The 18231-nt window shown below is 46.3% G+C and overlaps 1 protein-coding gene across 3 annotated transcripts in view; it reads left to right on the top strand.

Annotated features, from left to right (window-relative positions):
- Positions 1-10231: 10231 nt before the first annotated feature.
- The window catches only part of HNRNPF (heterogeneous nuclear ribonucleoprotein F), a 32929-nt gene continuing 24929 nt past the window's right edge, over positions 10232-18231 (top strand). For 2 of the 3 annotated variants that reach the window (XM_010589269.3, XM_010589270.3), the window contains exons 1-2: positions 10232-10302; positions 10629-10694. The gene's annotated coding sequence lies outside the window, so the exon portion shown is untranslated. Of the gene's footprint in view, positions 10303-10628; positions 10695-10923; positions 11010-18231 lie in introns of those variants that run through there. The other variant, XM_003408916.4, reaches the window with a different exon arrangement.

Here is an 18231-nt window from a genome sequence, read left to right as displayed (position 1 = left end):
CACTTGATGGGCACACAAAAAACAGCAACAGCAGTACTTAGAAGCATGAGTTAGCAACAGTCATCAACCAGTCAAAGCAAAAGGCAAGGCACTTGGTCATCTACGTCGTAAAAGGGGGTTGTAATTGTGTAAACTCGAGCCCCCTCAGCTTGGGGTACTCCCTGTTTGCAAACCACCTCTCACGCAATAAACCCTATTAACTCTGATTCGATCAAATTTTTCTTTTCGACACAAGTAACAGTTCTTTTGATATCTGCAATTTTAGTGTTCTGTATCACTGTGTATTTCTATGAACTTTTTTTTTTATGTACTAAAGTATAGATATATCGATGTCATGTATGTTAAGGAAAACAAGGTAGATCATTCAAAGTCTTTATCTTTTTTTTTTCTCAGAATCTGTAAAAATGGTGTGGCAGGGGCATCTGACCTCCTCTAACTTCACAAGAAGGAAGGAGAATCAAGATCAACAGCCCAAGGCTGATTCCTATGAGGTGAAGGTCAGACATACCTCCTCTCTCTGACCTTTTTACCAGTTTTGAAACCAACTGTCCCTCCCATGGTACTCTCTACTTCTCTGTGGGTTTGATAATTCGTTGCAATGGCCACACATAACTCACAGACCATACTCACAGTTATGGGGTCTGTTTTAGTTATATAGTGCTGCTATAAAAGAAATACCACAGGTGGATGGCTTTAACAAAGAGACATTTATTCCCTCACAGATGAGAAGGCTAGTAGTCTGAATTCAGGGTGCCAGCTCCAGGGGAAGGGTTTCTCTCTCTGTTGGCTCTGGGGGAAGGCCCTTGTCATCAATCTTCCCCAGTCGAGGAGCTTTTCAGCACAGGGATCCCTGGTCCAAAGCATGTGCTATTCTCCTGGCTCTTTTTTCTGGTGGTATGAGGTCCCCATGTCTCTCTGCTTGCTTCTCTCTTTTATATCTCAAAAGAGATTGGCTTAAGACATAGCCTGATCTTGTAGATTGAGTCCTGCCTCATTAACATAATTGCCTCTAATCCTGCCTAAGTAACATAAGATTTACAACATATAAGACAATCACATCAGATGATAAAATGGTGGACAATCATACAATATTAGGAATCATGGCCTAGCCACATTGACACATATTTTGGGGGGGCCATAATTCAATCCCTAGCAGGGTCTATTAGGGAAGTAACAGGTTAGGGAACATTCAGAATACAGATGTTTGATCAGGACAGCTGTGCCCACAGGCAGGTCTTTCTCTGGCCCTCAGCCTGGCCACTGCTCTGCTCCAGCAACTGTTACAAAGCTCTTTTAGCTCTGCCAGTAAGTGCCCAGAGGCACCCCACTCTGCTAGTAAGCCACTCTGCTGGTAAGTGCTCGGCTCTAGCTGCTCAGTGGGTAAGCAAACCTAGCTCCACCAAGTGTTCAGAGGCACCCTACTCTGCCAGCAAGCCTCCTACCCAAAGGCACTTAGCTTTTTCGCTGTGTGGGCTGGGAAGCCTACCTTGCCCTCTCCTCGGGGTCTCCTGCCTCTGCTGCTGCCGTTTCTCTGCCGCTGTTTCTTTCCATCTTCAGTGTTACAGCTCTCTCTCTTGGTCCTCTGGTTCCAGGAGCTGCTCAGTGCAGGGATCCTGTGTAAAAAGGATGTACTCCACTCCTAGCTCTTCTTTCTTGGTAGCGGCGAGATCTTCCCTTTCCACCTCTGGGATGGCTCATTTTAAGCCTAGCAGGATGGCAAAATTGACCAATCCCCTCATTAGGGTCCCCCCCCCCCACAAGGGTGCCATCTACCTTATTTACATTATTAGCAAGCTTTCCAATCCCCTTGCTGGGCCATAAGCACCTCATCTGCATAGTCACACCCGGTCATTTGGGGGAGTTACAGAGACTATGACTAGAAGGGCTACGTTATGTAACTCGCTACACCACACAGCCTACAAAATGGCTTTCAGGAGAGGGTAAGAACATGTCTGACAAGTGCTAGTGGCCAGTGGAATTAACATTGGTTTAACAGGCAGTTGAGACCCGTGAGAGCCAAGAGCATGTAAGTGGGCATTAGCTGCTCCAGATAAATTCCAGTCAGCTGTACAGGCAACTCACTTCAAGAGTATACGCTACAATAACCTGCAAATGAGTGTGCTGCACTGAGGCCCTGAGTTTGAGGAACCACGAAGAAAGGAGGAAGCCCTAGAAAAACAGAAATAGGTGGTCATCCCCATTTTCTGAAGAGATAGAGGAAACCACTGTTAACCTTCTTTGGCACATCCTTCTAGAAATTTTTAATATATGAAAGTACATATTACATATTTTATCACGATATCATAATACTTCACTCTAGGAAATGTATACTGAACCAACCACTTTTGAAAAAGGCCAAGACTTTCTCCCCTGCTCCCTGAGCCTTCATCATCCCAGGACAGTGAGCAGAGTTAACCACTTGTAATGTTAGAGGCTTTCACCTCTCTGTATTTGTTTCCTAGGGCAGGTATAACAAATGACCACAAACTCGGATGGCTTAAAACAGAAATGTACCCTCTCACAGTTCTGAAAGCCAGAAATCTGAAATCAAGGTGTTCCACAGGTCAGGCTCCCTCTGAAGCCCCTAGAGGAGGATCCTTTCTTGCCTCTCCCAGCTTCTGATAGCCCCAGGCATTCCTTGGATTGTTGCTGCATAACTCCAGCTTCAGCCTCTGTCTTCACAGGGCTGTCTTCCCTGGGTCTGTTCTCCTCTTCTTATTAAGGACATCAGTCATATAAGATTTAAGGCCCACTCCACTCCAGTATGACCTCATCTGAACATGACTGCATCTGCAAAGACCCTATTTCTAAATAAGGTCACATTCACAGGTGTGGGGATTAGGACTTCAACATATCTTTTTAGGGTCACAATTCATCCTACAGCACTCTGATGTGTGTTAAGCAGAATAGCACTAAGAACTCATTTATGTCACTAAATACACATTTATTGAAACATGGAGTGTACACTCTGTATCAAAAAAGAAAAACAAACCAAACCCATTGCCGTCGAGTCGATTCCGACTAATAGTGACCCTACAGGACAGAGTAGAACTGCCCCATAGAGTTTCCAAGGAGCAGCTGGTGGATTCAAACTGCTAACCTTCTGGTTAGCAGATGTACCTCATAACCAGTATGCTGCCAGGGTTTCCATACTCTGTACAGCTACTTAAAAACTGCAGTGGCCTCTCATATCTGTCAGGGTTCAATCGGAGAAACAAAACTACCAAGAGAAAGGTATAAATTTATATGTATACAGTCCTCCCTTGGTATCCGCAGGGCATTGGTTCCAAGACCCCAACGGACAGCAAAATCCACGGATGCTCAAGTCCCTTATAGAAATGGAGTAGTATTTGCATATAACCTATGCATATTCTCCAGATTATTTATAATACCTAATACAACGTGAACGCTATGTAAATGGTGATTATACTGTGTTGTTTAGGGAATAATGACAAGACACAAGGCAAAGAACGCTCAAACAATGAGTGCTGGAGAGAGACGAGGATCTGTGAAATGGCAGGAGGCTACAGCACGGGCTGCTGACACATCATTTCAGTTGTGTGGATTTGGCATAGTGCTCAGAGCCAGGCAAATTTAGGTTTTCCTTTTTAGAACTTTTTTTTTCCCCTGAGTATTTTCAATCTGTGGTTGGTTGAATCTGCGGATGTGGAACCTGCAGATACAGAGGGCCGACTGTATGTGTGTGTATACACACACACCTGGAAACCTTGATGGCATAGTGGTTAAGAGTTCAGCTGTTAACCAAAAGGCCAGTAGTTCAAATCCATCAGGTGCTCCTTGGAAACCCTATACATACGGTGGTGGTTCAGTGGTGAGGGAGAACTGGCCAGTGCACCTCATGAGTGGCTACTATCCCTCTGTCACTGGAAGCTTGTGTGTTGCTGTGATGCTAAACCGGTTTCAGTGGAGATTCCAGACTAAGAGGGATAAGGAATAATGGCCTGGTGATCTACTTCTGAAAATTAGCCAACGAAAACCCTGTACATAGAAAGTGTTTCGTTCCTGGAAGTGTTTCGTTCCGTTGTGCATGGGGTTGCCATGAGTTAAAGGCCAACTGGACGGCAGTTAACCACCACAACAAATGTATTTGTACAGACATTTGACCTTATGCAATTGTGGGAACTGATCAAGAAGCCTCTGTCAGGAAGGGACGACAGATCTAAAATGGGTGAGGGCAAGAACAAGCTGGAGCTTGTTGGGAAATATTAAAAACAAAATCTACTCCCAACCCAGAAATTTCCCCCACAAAAATAGGAGTGAAAGAAAACACTTTTATTATTGAAAAAATATTCAACCAGAAAGTGATACCTCACAGGCAATCTCCTAAAGACGTTGGAAAGAGAGGAAGGAATCTGACCCTTTATATAGCTGAGTGGATACAACCCAGTACATTCATGTTTTCAAGATAAAATTCCTAATGTCTTTATGGCCAGAGTCTGGATGTTCCAGTCCACCCGACGTGCCTCGCAAGAAAGGTCTGTCCAACTACTTCCGAAAAAACAGCCATTGAAAACCCTATGGAGCACAGTCTGCTCGGATACACACGGGGTTGCCACGAGTTGGAGTCCACTTCATGGCAACTGGTTATCTTTAGACAGCCAGGGGTAGGTGTAGGTGGAGCCACCAAAGCTATACTATTCTCCTTCCAGGAGACTGGGAGATAGGGGAGGATTTTCCCAGGTCTTTTAAATTTTTTTTTTTGAGCAAACATTCTAGATTTGCACACTTTTCAAAGAAACAAAGAATTTACAAGTTTTCTCCAGCGAATTCTCAAAAAAAAGGGGGAGCATTTCATTCTCAACACGGACAATTAAAACGTCTTAAAGTGTTTGCTCTTAGAAGCCCTCGAGGATAGACTGAACCTTGGTACTGTTGCCTTTGACCTTGGTAGGTGGGTGTCCTTGTAGAGGCCAGGGCTCTTCAGAGCTAAGCAGACACACCTGAGGCAGAAGCCAGCGAAGTTAAACGCGGATCCAGAGAGAGGTGGAGCAGCTGCAGGCCGATTAGCTACAGCCTGTGTGCCCCGCCCTCCAAATCTCGCACAGCCATCTTTGTAGTCGCCCAGGGAGGGGAACTCTGGGAAATGTAGTTCGGCTGCACGCGGCCGCCACAGTCGGAGGCCGCCACACCGCCGTTCTTCGCAGACCCCCTCGTGGCCTGCCTGAGGGGCGCCTTGAGGAGAGCGGGCAGTTAGAGTTTTAGTGGTTACTGTTTTGAGGCTATTTGTGATGCAAGCTATATTTTCTGAGTAAAGTTCTGGTTTCTTTGTAGACAAGGAGAAGCCCTACCCCTTCTCTTTTCTCCTCCCTCTCTCATTGCCACATTATTCCACCAAGCCACCTTATTCCAATTCATCTTTTTACGTATGAACTTTTTTCTTCCTGTCGCAGGTCAGAAACTTTCAAAGTCAACATTATTAGTAAGAGGGATTATTATGAAGATCTCAAATTTATTCCATTTTTCCATGATAAAACTTGGAATTTATTTTTCATAAAGTATTCAAAATGTAAATGTTAGCAGGACACACTGCTGCTTAATAAACTCCAAGTGATAAAAAATACAGAACTTCTGACAAAAGCATAGATAATATAAAATGCTTAGAACGTACTTAGCTCTCAGAGGGAGGGCTGGAAGCCACAGGGCCTGGGCCCACACTTCTGTCCCCTACTTCCCAACAGAGTGAGACTCGGGAGCCACTGGCCAGCTCTGGCCTCCTTGCTCCCTTGCCATTGGGGAGCAGAAACTCTGCCCTGGGGAAGGAGAGGCAGGAGGAGGCTGGCGTTCAGAGGGGAATATGGGGCTGAGGCCCAGGCCTCAGTGCCAGGCTCCCTCCCACCCATCCAACCATGGTGGTTTTGAAATACAAGCTAGAGTAGCAAGGAAGCAATGGTCTGTTAGTCAAATTTTTATTACTTCCCTGTTCCCAACGCATCAGTGCTTCCCACTGACTATATATTTATAAGGATAATAATCAACATAAAACAGAATCCCCACTTTTCACTTCTCTGCCACCTGTGTTCTGACATCAGCTGCCCATGCAGCACTTCTTCCTCTAACCCTAACCACCCAGAGCTAGGTCAGACCTCACAAGTTAACGGACACAGTCCTCAAGACTGCCAAGGCTGCCCAAGACATCAAATGCCAGCCCCAGCTCCCCAGGGCTCCCATCACTTCTGACCTGCTGGCTACAAATCCGGGGGTGCCCTTTATACCCTCAGGATACCAGCCATAAGCTCAGGCATTCTCAGCCCCTTCACTTCTGACCTGCTGGCTCCCACTACTCCCTTGGGCTTGAGAATTCGATGGAACGATTCACAGCAAGCACTATACCATGATCCCAACTTTATTACAAAGAATACAAATCAGGATCGGCACAAAGAAAAGACACATAAAGGGAGGCCTAGGAAGGTCTCCAATGCGAAGCTTCCATGTCCCGAGAAGGGACTAGTTACCCCCCACTTTCATTAACCGGAAAGCCCACGGAACTTCAGTGCCCACAGCCTTTGTCAGGGTTCATTGAAACGGCCGTCTCCCTTGAGGTCAGCTGATACCACAAAGTGGTCGTTCTGGTTTGGCAATCCCCTCACTTGAGTCACACATTAGCATAAACTCTCAGGTGTGGTCTGAAGGCCTATCAACAACGACCCAAACAATACCAAATCCACTGCAGTGGAGTCAATTCCAACTCATAGTGAGACCCTATAAGACAGAGTTGAACTGCCCCATAGGATTTCCAATGCTGTAAATCTTTCCTGAAGCCAACTGCCATATCTTTCTCCCTCAGAGTGTCTGGTGGGTGCGAACCAGTGACCTTTTGGATAGCAGGTGAGGGCTTTAGCCACTTGCCGCCATGGCTCCTACAGATAAAAACAGCACTTCAATTTCTCAGAAATTCCAAGGGTTTAGAGTTATTGCTCAGGAAACAACAACAACAAAAAAAACAAACCCAGTGCTGTCAATTCCGACTCTGAGCGACCCTACAGGACAGAGTAGACCTGCCCCACATCCTCCAAGGAGTGCCTGGCGGATCCGAACTGACGACCCTTTGGTTAGCAGCCGTAGCACTTAACCACTACGCCACCAGGGTTTCCTATTGCTCAGGAATCAAGGATAAAGACCAAAATTACTTTAAGTTAGTGTGGAAGGAGCTCTGGTGGTGCAGTGGTTAAAGTGCTTAGCTACTAACAGGTTAGTGTCTCAAACCCAGCAGCTGCTTCAAAGGAGAAAGATATGACAGGCTGCCTCCATAAAGATGACAGCCTTGGAAACCCTGTGGGACAGTTCTCCACTGTCCAATAGGGTCACTGTGAGCCAGAATAGACACGATGGCAATAAGTTTTTGGTTTAAAGTTAAGGTGGAGCCCCTGGCTAGAGGTTCGAGTCCACTCAAAAGCAGTGCAGAAGAAAGGCCTGGTGATCTTCCAAAAAATCGGCCATTGAAAACCCTAAGGAGCACACTACTCTGGCACACATGGGATCACCATGAGTCAGTTAATATAAATAAACCCCAAAATACTGTTTCCAAAATTTCTTAAAATTTGAAATATTTCTTCATTCAAAAACTGTATTATAGTAAGTTAAAAATCACATCACTGGTTTATCTGTAATCTTTTATCCAAAAACAACTAAATAGGGCAAAATGACAACACTTTGAAAAATTGTTACAATATTATCTGTAACTTTCCCTATGTGTTAAGTATTCCATCATTTTCAAAAAGTTAGTTACTTAGAGAGAGAGACAGTTGGAGACGGAAAACTGCAAGCCGCCCCAACCCCCAGCACATCTTGATCCACATGAAGTTTTCTGATGGTCCTGAGGGTCTGCAGAGGTAAAGGCATCAAACGGTTAATGATGGGAAAACTCATGATTGGACCAAAACGCTGAAGACTTGGAATAGAGACAGAGCTAGACCTCGAGTCACTAACGTCCAACTCATTTCACTAATGTGCATGCCAAGACTCCAGTCTCTGGCCCAGCCTGCCTGGGAAATGCGCAAGGGAACGGTCCCCAACTTGACCAACGTTACCCAGTCCACCGCGGTCTGCTCTTGTGCAAAGCAACCAGCTCAAGCAAATACCCATCAAGCACGGGGAGTGCCGTAACCCCTCTTTCACTATTTGACACACATGAAAGTGCTGTTTGGCTGTTCCCTCTGAATGAACTGTAATTAATCCAAGGGTCCAGCCTTCATGCTGATGCACTCCGTGAATAAGCACTGGTGCTGCTTTCAAAACCAAAACCCACTGCCATCGAGTTGACTCCGACTCACAGCCATCCTAAACAGAGTAGGACTGCCCCATGGGGTTCCCAAGGGTGTAAATCTTTACAGAAGCAGACTGCCACAACTTTCTCCTGAGGAGCAGTTGGTAGGTTTGAACTGACAACCTTTTGGTTAGCAGCTGAGTGCTTTAACCACTGCACCACCAAGGGGCAGGCAGTGCTGCTTCAGAGGAGCATTTTTCTGTGTTGGTCCAGAAAGTTAACCAGACCATGCTATGACTGCTAAACCTGCCTGCTTCCTATCTGCAAAATGAAAGCTGAAATGGGATAAAATCCTGGAAAATTTATTACAACTTCTGACTCCATTAGGCAGGGATCTTATCCCTCGCCACTGCCTAATAGAGCACCTGGTTTTAAGGAGCGATATTTCCTTTGGACGGGGCCTATACTGTAACTGGACAATTCAATTTGCTTTCTCATTTCCTTCATTCTCTCAGATGGGAAAGGGAGGCAGAGAAGGGCTTTGTTTATGAGCCAGCCTTAAAGTCCCGTCTCTTTGTGGGGCCTAGAGTGTGCCTTTCTGCAACATGTACTGTGATGGGAGTCTTTCTGGGGTTTCTTATTAAGAATACCTATTTAATTTTTGAGGAGCCCTAGTGGTGCAGTGGTTAGAGCTTGGTTGCTAACCAAACGGTCAGTAGTTCAAATCCACCACTCTTCAGAAACCCTATAGGGCAGTTCTACTTTCTCCTATAAGGTCACTATGAGTCAGAATTATACCTCAAATTAATTTCCTCCTCACATCTGCACCTCCTCTGACACCTGCATTTTCTATTATTTTTTTCCCTGGAGCCAGCTTCTTTTGTAACTGCACTCCTTTCTTCATTATGGCCATCCACTCATAATATGACACAATTCCAAGCACTCCCTTAATTTTTTCCTGTAAATCTGCTTACCCTGTTGATAATACCTTATATCTTCCCTTTATGAAGGCAGTTCCAAAAGTGGAACCTGTCAAGAAAATCGGAAACCCTGGTGGCGAAGTGGTTAAGTGCTATGGCTGCTAACCAAAAGGTCAGCAGTTCAAATCCACCAGGTGCTTCTTGGAAGCTCTATGGGGCAGTTCTACTCTGTCCTATAGGGTCGCTATGAGCCGGAATTACACCTCAAATTATTTAATTTTCCGGCTATGAGTCGAAATCGACTCAACGGCAACGGGTTTTCTCGATCAAGACAATCTGCTTCACTGTCTCAGGCAGAGTAGCCATTAACCACTCAGTCCATCGGCTCCGGGGCTCTGTGATTCCGAGCCACGGGACACGTGGGCAACGTCTGTCAGACTGACTAATTCGGCTTTAAAACCTAGCACTCAAAGACGCCTTTACTACGCCTCAGGTGTTCTGTCTCCTCTCTCAGCAAAACTTATTTTCTTCTCTCACGCGTCTATTCAGTGCAGGGCTCCTTTGGGCTCTTTTTTTTGTTTTCATCGGGGATAATTTTTAACCTAGTCCGTATCCTCCAGGGCTTCGGCAGTGACCAGTGGGCCACTTCCCTCCCCTGAGTAGGGCCTGGCCCGTCCCGTCCCGCTACGCCTCTCCCCACAACGTCCCTGCTCCGGGCGGCCGCTTTCCGGAGTGGCTCCCCCGAGGCCTCGGCCCCAGCAGGCCAATCGCTAGCTCCGCTCTGGGCGCGTCACAATGGCGCGCTGGCGGCCCCAGCCCCGCCCAGCTCCCAGGAGGCCTCGCGAGCGGAATAGCCCGCTAAACCCCGGTCGCGCGCGGAAGGAGAGCGGGACGGGTCCACAGGGAGGGGGCAGAGCCAAGGAGCACCGTCCAGGTCATTGGACCAGAGTGCCTCAGCGTCTCTCGTCTCCGCCGGCATCAGCCCCGCCCCACGCCCGCACGGCCAATCGCCTACTCCGCTACGGGAACGTCACAATGGCGCCCTCGCGGCCCCGCCCCCTAGATGCCCGCCCCGGAGGCCCCGCCCCGCCTTGGTCCTTTCCTTCTTCCGGCTCCGCGGTGGAACCAGGACTGCGTCGCGTCTTACGAGAGCTGAAGGTGGGGATCAGCGAGGGGGACGAGTCCGCGGTCTCGCCAGCAGTCGGCAGACGGGCGAGGGTGCAGACTTCCAGGGCTGCTGCTCTCAGGAGTCTAGGGTGTGGGGCCGAGCAGGGGCCGGAGACGCCGATGGTATCGGGGCCTCCCGGAAGCCGCGGGTGCGCACGACGCGGCGGGAGTTGTAAGCTCGTGCCCGCCCGCGCGCTTGGCCCCGCCCCCTGGGGGGGCGTCCGGGCGCGCTCGCAGGGGTTTCCATGGTGATGGTAAACAAGCCTCAACTGCCTCTGGTACAACTGCCAAGTCCACCGCGTTCCACCCTTTTCTAGGTACTCAGGCAGGACGAGGGAAGTGCCGGATGTGAAGAGCGAGAGCGTGGAGTCTCCGAGCCCGAGGTGAGGGGCGACCTGGGGCGGGACAGGGTGGGGGGCCCGAGGTCAGGGCGCTCACCCGGGGGCGGGGAACTGGGAGAATTGGGCGTGGGGGCTGCGGAGCCGAGATTAGGCATGGGGGCGGGGTCTGAGGTCAAGGGCGCACACCCGGGGACGGGGCGGCAGGGACGGGCCAACAAGGGGTGGGGACTGTGGGGGATTTAGCAATCGGTAGGCGGGGTCCATGGGCCCGGCGGGAAGGGCTTGAGTTCGCGGCGGAGAGCAGAGAGTGTGCGGAAGGCTCCGGTAAGGCCGCGGCTGGCGGAGCGGACTGGAAGGGTGAGTAGCCAGGCCCGCCACTTGTGGGGTGCGGAGCCGTAGTCGGGGAAGGAGTTCGTTCTTCTGAGGCAGGCAGCACATGATGGGGGTTCAAGTGTACGACTTCACTGTGGGAAACGGCAGCTCCGCCCTCCTCCCCAGCTCTCGCTCTCCCGGGAACCATTTTCAGCCCTTGGAGACTTTTTTCCAGAGCCTTCTCTCCTCAGGGGCCCCGCTCTGGGCCCTTCCGTCTCTGCGTGTCTCGCTGTTCGTGGAGGCACCGTTTTTCGGATGTAAATCTTTGGTGCTTGTCTTTTGCCTCGTGAGCGCAGTTTTGGTGAGAGTTCAGTCAGCTCCTTGCTTGTCCTTTACTTGGTATCTTTGAACGTACTTTCTGCTAAGAGACTCGCGGACGCCGCAGCCCGCGCTCTGGTCGCCCTTCCCGCCTCAGTTGAGCGCAGAGCGGTCTCCTCGCGTCTCCACTTCCGTTTCCTCGTCCCGCTCCCTCCCCGCCGGGACAGTGGCTGCCGAGCCGGCCTGCGGGACCCTGGGCCTGGCGCCTCCTTTCATGCGAGTCCGTTTCCTATAACAGACGCGGGTGCTGATGAGCATGATGGCGCCGGCCGCCCCCGCCCCCACCCGACCCGCACCCCGACCCCCACCCCCGCCCCGGCGCCCGGCCCGCCCGCGGACGCGCGGTTTTCGCGGCCTGGAGCCACGCGGGGAGCGGGCTCGGGGACGGCCCCACTCTAGGCCTCGCTCCTGGTCCTTTCGGGAGGCCCCGGGCCGGCGCAGCCGCTCGGAGGAGCCGCCTGGCCCCGGAGCCTGGCTCCCGCCGGAAGAGGCGGCCGCGCCGTCTGGTGGGGGAGGGGCAGGGCGCCCGGCCGCGCCGTCTCCCTCGTGGCGCCCTCCGCCCGCATGACTTCTGGGGGCGCCTCGGCCGGCCGGTGCGCGAGTAACTCGGCCGCGGGAGGGCCGGGCGGGTTCGCTCCTCTAGTTTCCACAGCTGCTTGCGGGGCTCTGGGGCTCCTGGCGGCTGCTTGGACTCTGAGGGCGGGAGGGCCTGCGGCTCGTGGCCGACCGAGGTGGGACCGCCCGGGGTGGCCCGGCCTGGACGGGGCCGCAACTTGCTGGCGCGGGGAGAGTTGCGAAAACTACAGATGACCTTTTAAAAAAAAAAAAACACCGAAACTGATTGTAATATATTTTCAGTGCGTGTTTTTGAAAGTTTCTAGTAAGTGAAAATATTCCCGGCTCTTCGGTTAGACAAAAGATACATCATGATGTATCAGTGAAAAGTGATACTTACGGTGCTCATTTTTAGACAAAATTTTTTTCATTTCAAGATAAGGAGTAAGTTTATTTTAATCAGTATTGGGAGAGATTAATTACTGACATTAAATCTATGCTTCGCTTTGAGCATCTTTTATTCTTGTATACCCAGTGCATATTTATAAATTGAACGTATTGTTTGTATGTTGTAATCTATTTTTTTCTTTGATAATCTTTACTTTTTTGTTCCTTTTTTTTTTTTTTAAGCTTCCAAATAACTTTTTCTTTCAGTTAAGGCTAGTATTAAAAGCTTTCCTTTAAACATAGAATATTCAAGTAAAACTATGAACTGATTTAAGGGAAGGAGTAAATGGGAGGGTTTCCCCTCGCGTGTGGCCAAACCGTGAAGGAAAGAAAGGCTCAAGACTCGATTCTCTCGGGGTAGGTGCCTGGAGGGGCTATGGGGACAGGAGGAGACTTCAGTGTCTAGTCTGTCCTCAGTGGCTGCCCCTAGTGGAGATAAGGCCCCGGCGTCGGAGGCGGTGACATCGCGCCAACCCCTCCCCCATCACCTGAGCTGTGGCGCTAGAACCACGTTAACTGACGCTTACTAGGCCTAGGCACTCAGCTGTAGGTTTAACCGCATTTTCTAATACTCATACAATGTAAGCGAGGTACGCTGTTAAAACGGCGGCTGGGAGAAAAGTTATTTGCCCAGGGACACAGTTGGGACAAGGACTCAGGTTGGCCTAACAGGGCTTCCTTTCCCCGGTGACAGCTGCCCTGAGCCTGGCTCTTTTTGATGGGCAGGTAGAGGTTAGGGCCCAGCCTAGTTTATTTTACATTTTAATTTATAAATATTTGAGCTTGTATTTCTAAGGATTTTTAAAAACAACGACATTAAAACAACTGCTTAGTATCAAATACCCAGTGTTCAGATGTCACTGATTGTGTAATGTTTTTATACAGGTGGTTGATTTTTAATTGAGATCCAAACAAGGTCACACTTTATATTTGGTAGATAATTTTTAATCTAGAGCAGCACTGTCCAGTAGAAACATACTGTGAGCCACATACAATTTTTTTTTTATTATGGTGAAAATATACTTAAAAAAACATATTCCATCTCAGTAGGGCCCCATATTTTACTTGTAGTAGTAAAAGAAACATTGTTTCCTTTAACAATAATTTTAAATTTTTTAATTTTTTTATGCTGTCTTCAAAATGTATTTCCATTTATAGCACATCTGAATTTTTATCAGCCACATTTCAAGTGTGTAGAGTGTATTATACAGTGACGATTCAGAAATTCTGTTTTCTTAAAATGGGTTTCCCTTGCACTTTGCCAGACAAATCAGATTGTCATGCTGAGTTTCCCACATTGGATTTTTCTGATTGCATCTATGGTGCTGTTTGAATTTCTGTCTTTTGTATTTGCTTTAAAAATGGTAGTCAGTCCTAGAGGCTATTCTGGTTACGTGAGATTTTTTTGAAAAATACCATTGGCAGTGGTATCCGAGGCACATAATAATTGGTGTTCTCTTTTTTTTTAAGCCACTGGTGATCATTGCCTAGATCCGTAATTTCGCTAATGGTGCTTTCAGGGTTCATCCATGTGTCAGTACTTGATTGCTTTTTATCACCAAACAGTATTCCATTATGGACATGCCACATTTTGTTTAGCCATTCATCAGTTGGTGAAGAGTCATCAATTCATGGACATTTCTTATTTTGTCTCATAAATAATGTTGCTATAAACATCTGTGTACAAGTTTTTGTGTGAACTTAATGTTTTCAACTTTGGGGGGTGTATATATACGTATATATATATGTGTGTGTGTATGTACATATCTATCCACGTAGGAAATCCCGGCGGCGTAGTGGTTAAGTGCTATGGCTGATAACGAAAGAATCAGCAGTTCGAATCCGCCAGGTGCTCTTTGGAAACTCTTTGGGGCATTTCTACTCTGTCCTGTAGGGTCTCTATGAGTCAGAATTGACTCGATGGCACCGGGTTTGGTTTTCGTATATATATGTGTGTATATGTGTATATGGGAGTGGAATAGGTAAATCTTATATGATAGTTCTATATATTTAACTTTCTGAGAAACTGCCCAGCTATTTTTCTTGTGTGTTTTAGGTGAAAGTTTACAGAGCAAGTTAGGTTCCCATTTAACAAATTCCACTAGGTTTACAGAATTTTTCCATGACATTGGTTACATTTGCCAAACTGTTTTTCATAGGCTGCACCATTTTACATTTCCGCCAGCACTGTATGAGGGTTCAAGTTTTCCACATCTTTGCCAGCACCTTTTATAGTTTGTCTTTTTGTAGTTATCCTCATGGGTGTGAACTGGTATCTCATGATGGTTTTGATTTGCATTCCCTGGTTGCTAATAATGTTGAGCATCTTTTTTTGTTCTTAATGGCCATTTGTATATTTTCTGTGAAGAAAGTGTGTTCATATCTTTTACCCAGGTTTTAATTGGGTTGTTTGTTTTTATTGTTGTAAGTCTATATGTTCTGGATACTAGTTCCTTATCAGATATATAATTTGCAAATATTTTCTCCCATTCTGTATTTTGTTTCCTTACCTTGGAATAGTGTCATTTGAAGCACAGATTTTTAAATTTTAATCAAGTCCAGTTTAGCTTTTCTTTTATTGGCTTGTGCTTTTGGTGTCATATCTAAGAAACTATTCCTAATCCAAGGTCACACCTTGAATTTACACCTATGTTTTCTCTAAGAGTTTTTATAGTTTTAGCTCTTATATTTAGGTCTTTGGTTCATTTTGAGTTAATTTTTGTGTATGGTGTGAGGCAGACGTCCACTTTTTTCCCTTTTACCTGTGCGTACCTAGTTCCAGTACCAGTTGAGTAATCTTAACCCACTGAAATTGACTTGGCACCGTTGTTGAAAATCAAGTGGCTGTAAAACCTAAGGGTTTATTTGTGGACGTTCGGTTTTTTTCCATTTACCTATGTTTATGTTTGTACCTTCAGTGGAAACCCTGGTGGTGTAGTGGTTAAGTGCTATGGCTGCTAACCAAGAGGTCTGCAGTTCAGATCTGCCAGGTGCTCCTTGGAAACTCTATTGGGCAGTTCTACTCTGTCCCACAGGGTCGCTATGAGTCGGAATCCACTCGACGGCAGTGGGTTTGGGTTTGTTTTTGGTTTTATACCTTCAATACCATGCAGTCCTGGTTATGGTACCTCTGTAGTAGATTTTGAAATTGGAAACTTGTGAGTCGAGGTTGTTTTGGTTAGTTTGGGTCCCTTGCATTTCCATATGAATTTTAGGATCAGCTTGTCTTTTTTTTTTTTTTTTTCCAGGTAAAAAAAATGGCAATGGTAAACACGTGGGACACATTAGTATGTTCTGTCAGTAGCTATATCGTCCAGTGTTTCACAGCAGCTGTCAGGTGCCATTTTACATTTGTAGCCTTTGTATAGAACTTGTTTTTTCCCAAGCGGTTTAAACATAGGAATTTTTCCAACTTACGGTTCAAGTTGTAGCTTTTTTAAATATCCTGCTGGGTACTACAGAATCGGGCTTATCTTAAACCAGCAAAATTATCTGTTCTTTTGTCTCCATCTGTGTCTCTTTATGGAATTCCTGTTATGCACATGTCATTTCTCCTTGTTACGTCCTCTAAATCTCATGTCTTTTCTGCCCATATGGTTTTTTTTTCTCTCTATTTTGAGGTATTTCTTCCACTTGAATTTCCAGGCCATTCCCTTTCCAGTTAATTACTGACTTAAAAATTCCAAACTTAAAATTTTTAGTATCAGAAAGTTTTTTATTCTGTGACTGAAAACCTGAAGTGCTCTTATATTTTTCTTGCTTTTAAAATATTTATGGTTTTGCCTAGCAGTTCTCATTTCTTGAAAACTGCCTGCTGTTCTAGGTATGATGTGTGGTATTCCTTCTGGATGCTGGGGTCCCTCTCATGAGCTATGATTTTCCCTTCCTCCTCCTGGCTCTGTTCTCCACTTCCTTTGGATCAAAATGCTGTAGTCCTGTAAGCATTGAATATTGAGCAGGAGCCATAGGACCTGGCAAGGTGTCAGCCTCCGTAGAGACACCCAGAGGAAGCCCCACTGCTCCTAGGGTTGCCTCACGGATAAGGGAGGGAGCTAGAAGGCTCCTGTGGGACACACCTTCCTAAGGGGGCTGTGACTGTGTCGTGACAGAGGTCTCCCTTGACACCATGGAGTGTAACCCACAGGCCTCCTGAGGCTGGTCACCCAGCTCCAGAATCTGACTGCTGACCCACAGAGCAGCTGCTTTCTCAGGACAGAATTATAGGAAAGTTGACAGAATCCCCACCCTATTGGGATCTCGTTTCCTACTATGGGGAGAGAGGGAAGAGAAAGCCACCAATTAGTCCAAATGATGAAATTTTTTCTTCAGTTGAAGAAAACAGATTTTATCTAGCCGTGTTTCTTTTTTATGAAAAATTTAAAGGAACTTCACATGATAATGAATTTTTGTTATTCTCCATTGTAACCTTAGATGTCTTGATTTTTGCATCATCTGCAAAATGGAATAGATGATATAGAGCAGCAGCGACTTGAGTTGGTTAAAAATTGTCCCTTATGCTAAATGCAATATAAGCATTATAAAGGAAATTTACTTACAATTTATATTTTGCTTTTTATTAACAAAGCTTTTGAGAAAGGAACACTGAAGAAAATACTGTATTATTACCCCAGATTTAGCTACAGTAAGTAAACTAAAGGGCCTAATAGTTAAAGATAATGGAAAACAGCTTTCCTGTTGCTCACAGAGGGTGAGGTATCCCCTTAAAAAATAATAAAATAAAATAAAAATGTAGTACTAGCAATAAACGTTTAAATGTAATGTGCTTAATCGTCCACCTACAGGTTCTCTTTCCGTAATAGCTCTTAGGTAGCTTGTGTGTCTTGAACTTGCAATATTGTACACAGTGGGTCAGAGGTTTCAGCTGTAAGGTCCGTGAGCCCCCTCAAAACTTAGATACAGTTGTCTGTGTTGCCACAATTAAAAAAATTTTTTTTATCCGTTGGTCCAGACTTGCTTCGTATTTTCAAACATCAAACAAGTCCGTGATAGCAAGAGATGTTTAAGAGCCACTGGATTGGGGACTTCATAAAATTGCGCAGTTGGAAGAGACTTTTTGAGGTCTTTAAGTCCAATTTCCAGTGTGGTTCCCAGTAGAACAGGAAAACATAACAAATAACAGGTTTCTGATCATGTACCGTCCTGTGATTGAGAATTGCCTCCTCCTGAGGCCCATCCATGTCTCTCGAGCAGAGAAAACGAATAGGAAAACCAATATCCAGAGTTTCCTTTCATGAATTTAATGAGAGCTGAACATAAAGATCAAGGATTCACAACAAAATAAAAATATTAATATAAAACAACCAAGACCAAAACACATCCTGGGAAAGGACTACATTTAAAAAAAAAAATTAACGTGCATCAACGTGGAATACATAGGTGATGAGCAGAGGGGAAAAAAAAGGGCTTTAACTTGTACTTTCAAAGCATAGCTATTTACCTTTAAAGCATAGCTATTTACCAGGTAACAAAAGACTTACTGTTCTCTCTACATGGAACTGTTACTCTCAGTTCCCATTCTAGCCCCTTACTCAACCACCGTCAGCAATATCCACCCCCAACTCATGCTTCTGGTCTGTTCAAATGTTACTTTCTCCACCCCATTTAGTTTTGTTTGTGGCATGTATCAGAATTTGCCATCATACATTGTTTGTCCATTTAACTTCCTAGTCCACTACAACCATGAAGGCAGCAATGCCTGTCTTTCCCACCAGCCCATGTGCATGGTATGGTGCCTGCATCTTGTAAGTGTACTCTGTTATTTGATGACTGGATTAATTTCCCAAGTTTGCTAAATTTCATCTATTGCCTGTTACTCAAATTTCCACATTATCCAATCTCCAGCAGAGTCTTCCTGTTGCAGGTTACC

Source organism: Loxodonta africana, chromosome 16, assembly GCF_030014295.1.
Source record: "Loxodonta africana isolate mLoxAfr1 chromosome 16, mLoxAfr1.hap2, whole genome shotgun sequence".
Classification (NCBI taxonomy): Eukaryota; Metazoa; Chordata; class Mammalia; order Proboscidea; family Elephantidae; genus Loxodonta; species Loxodonta africana.
This window is presented reverse-complemented; position numbering and strand designations above follow the sequence as displayed.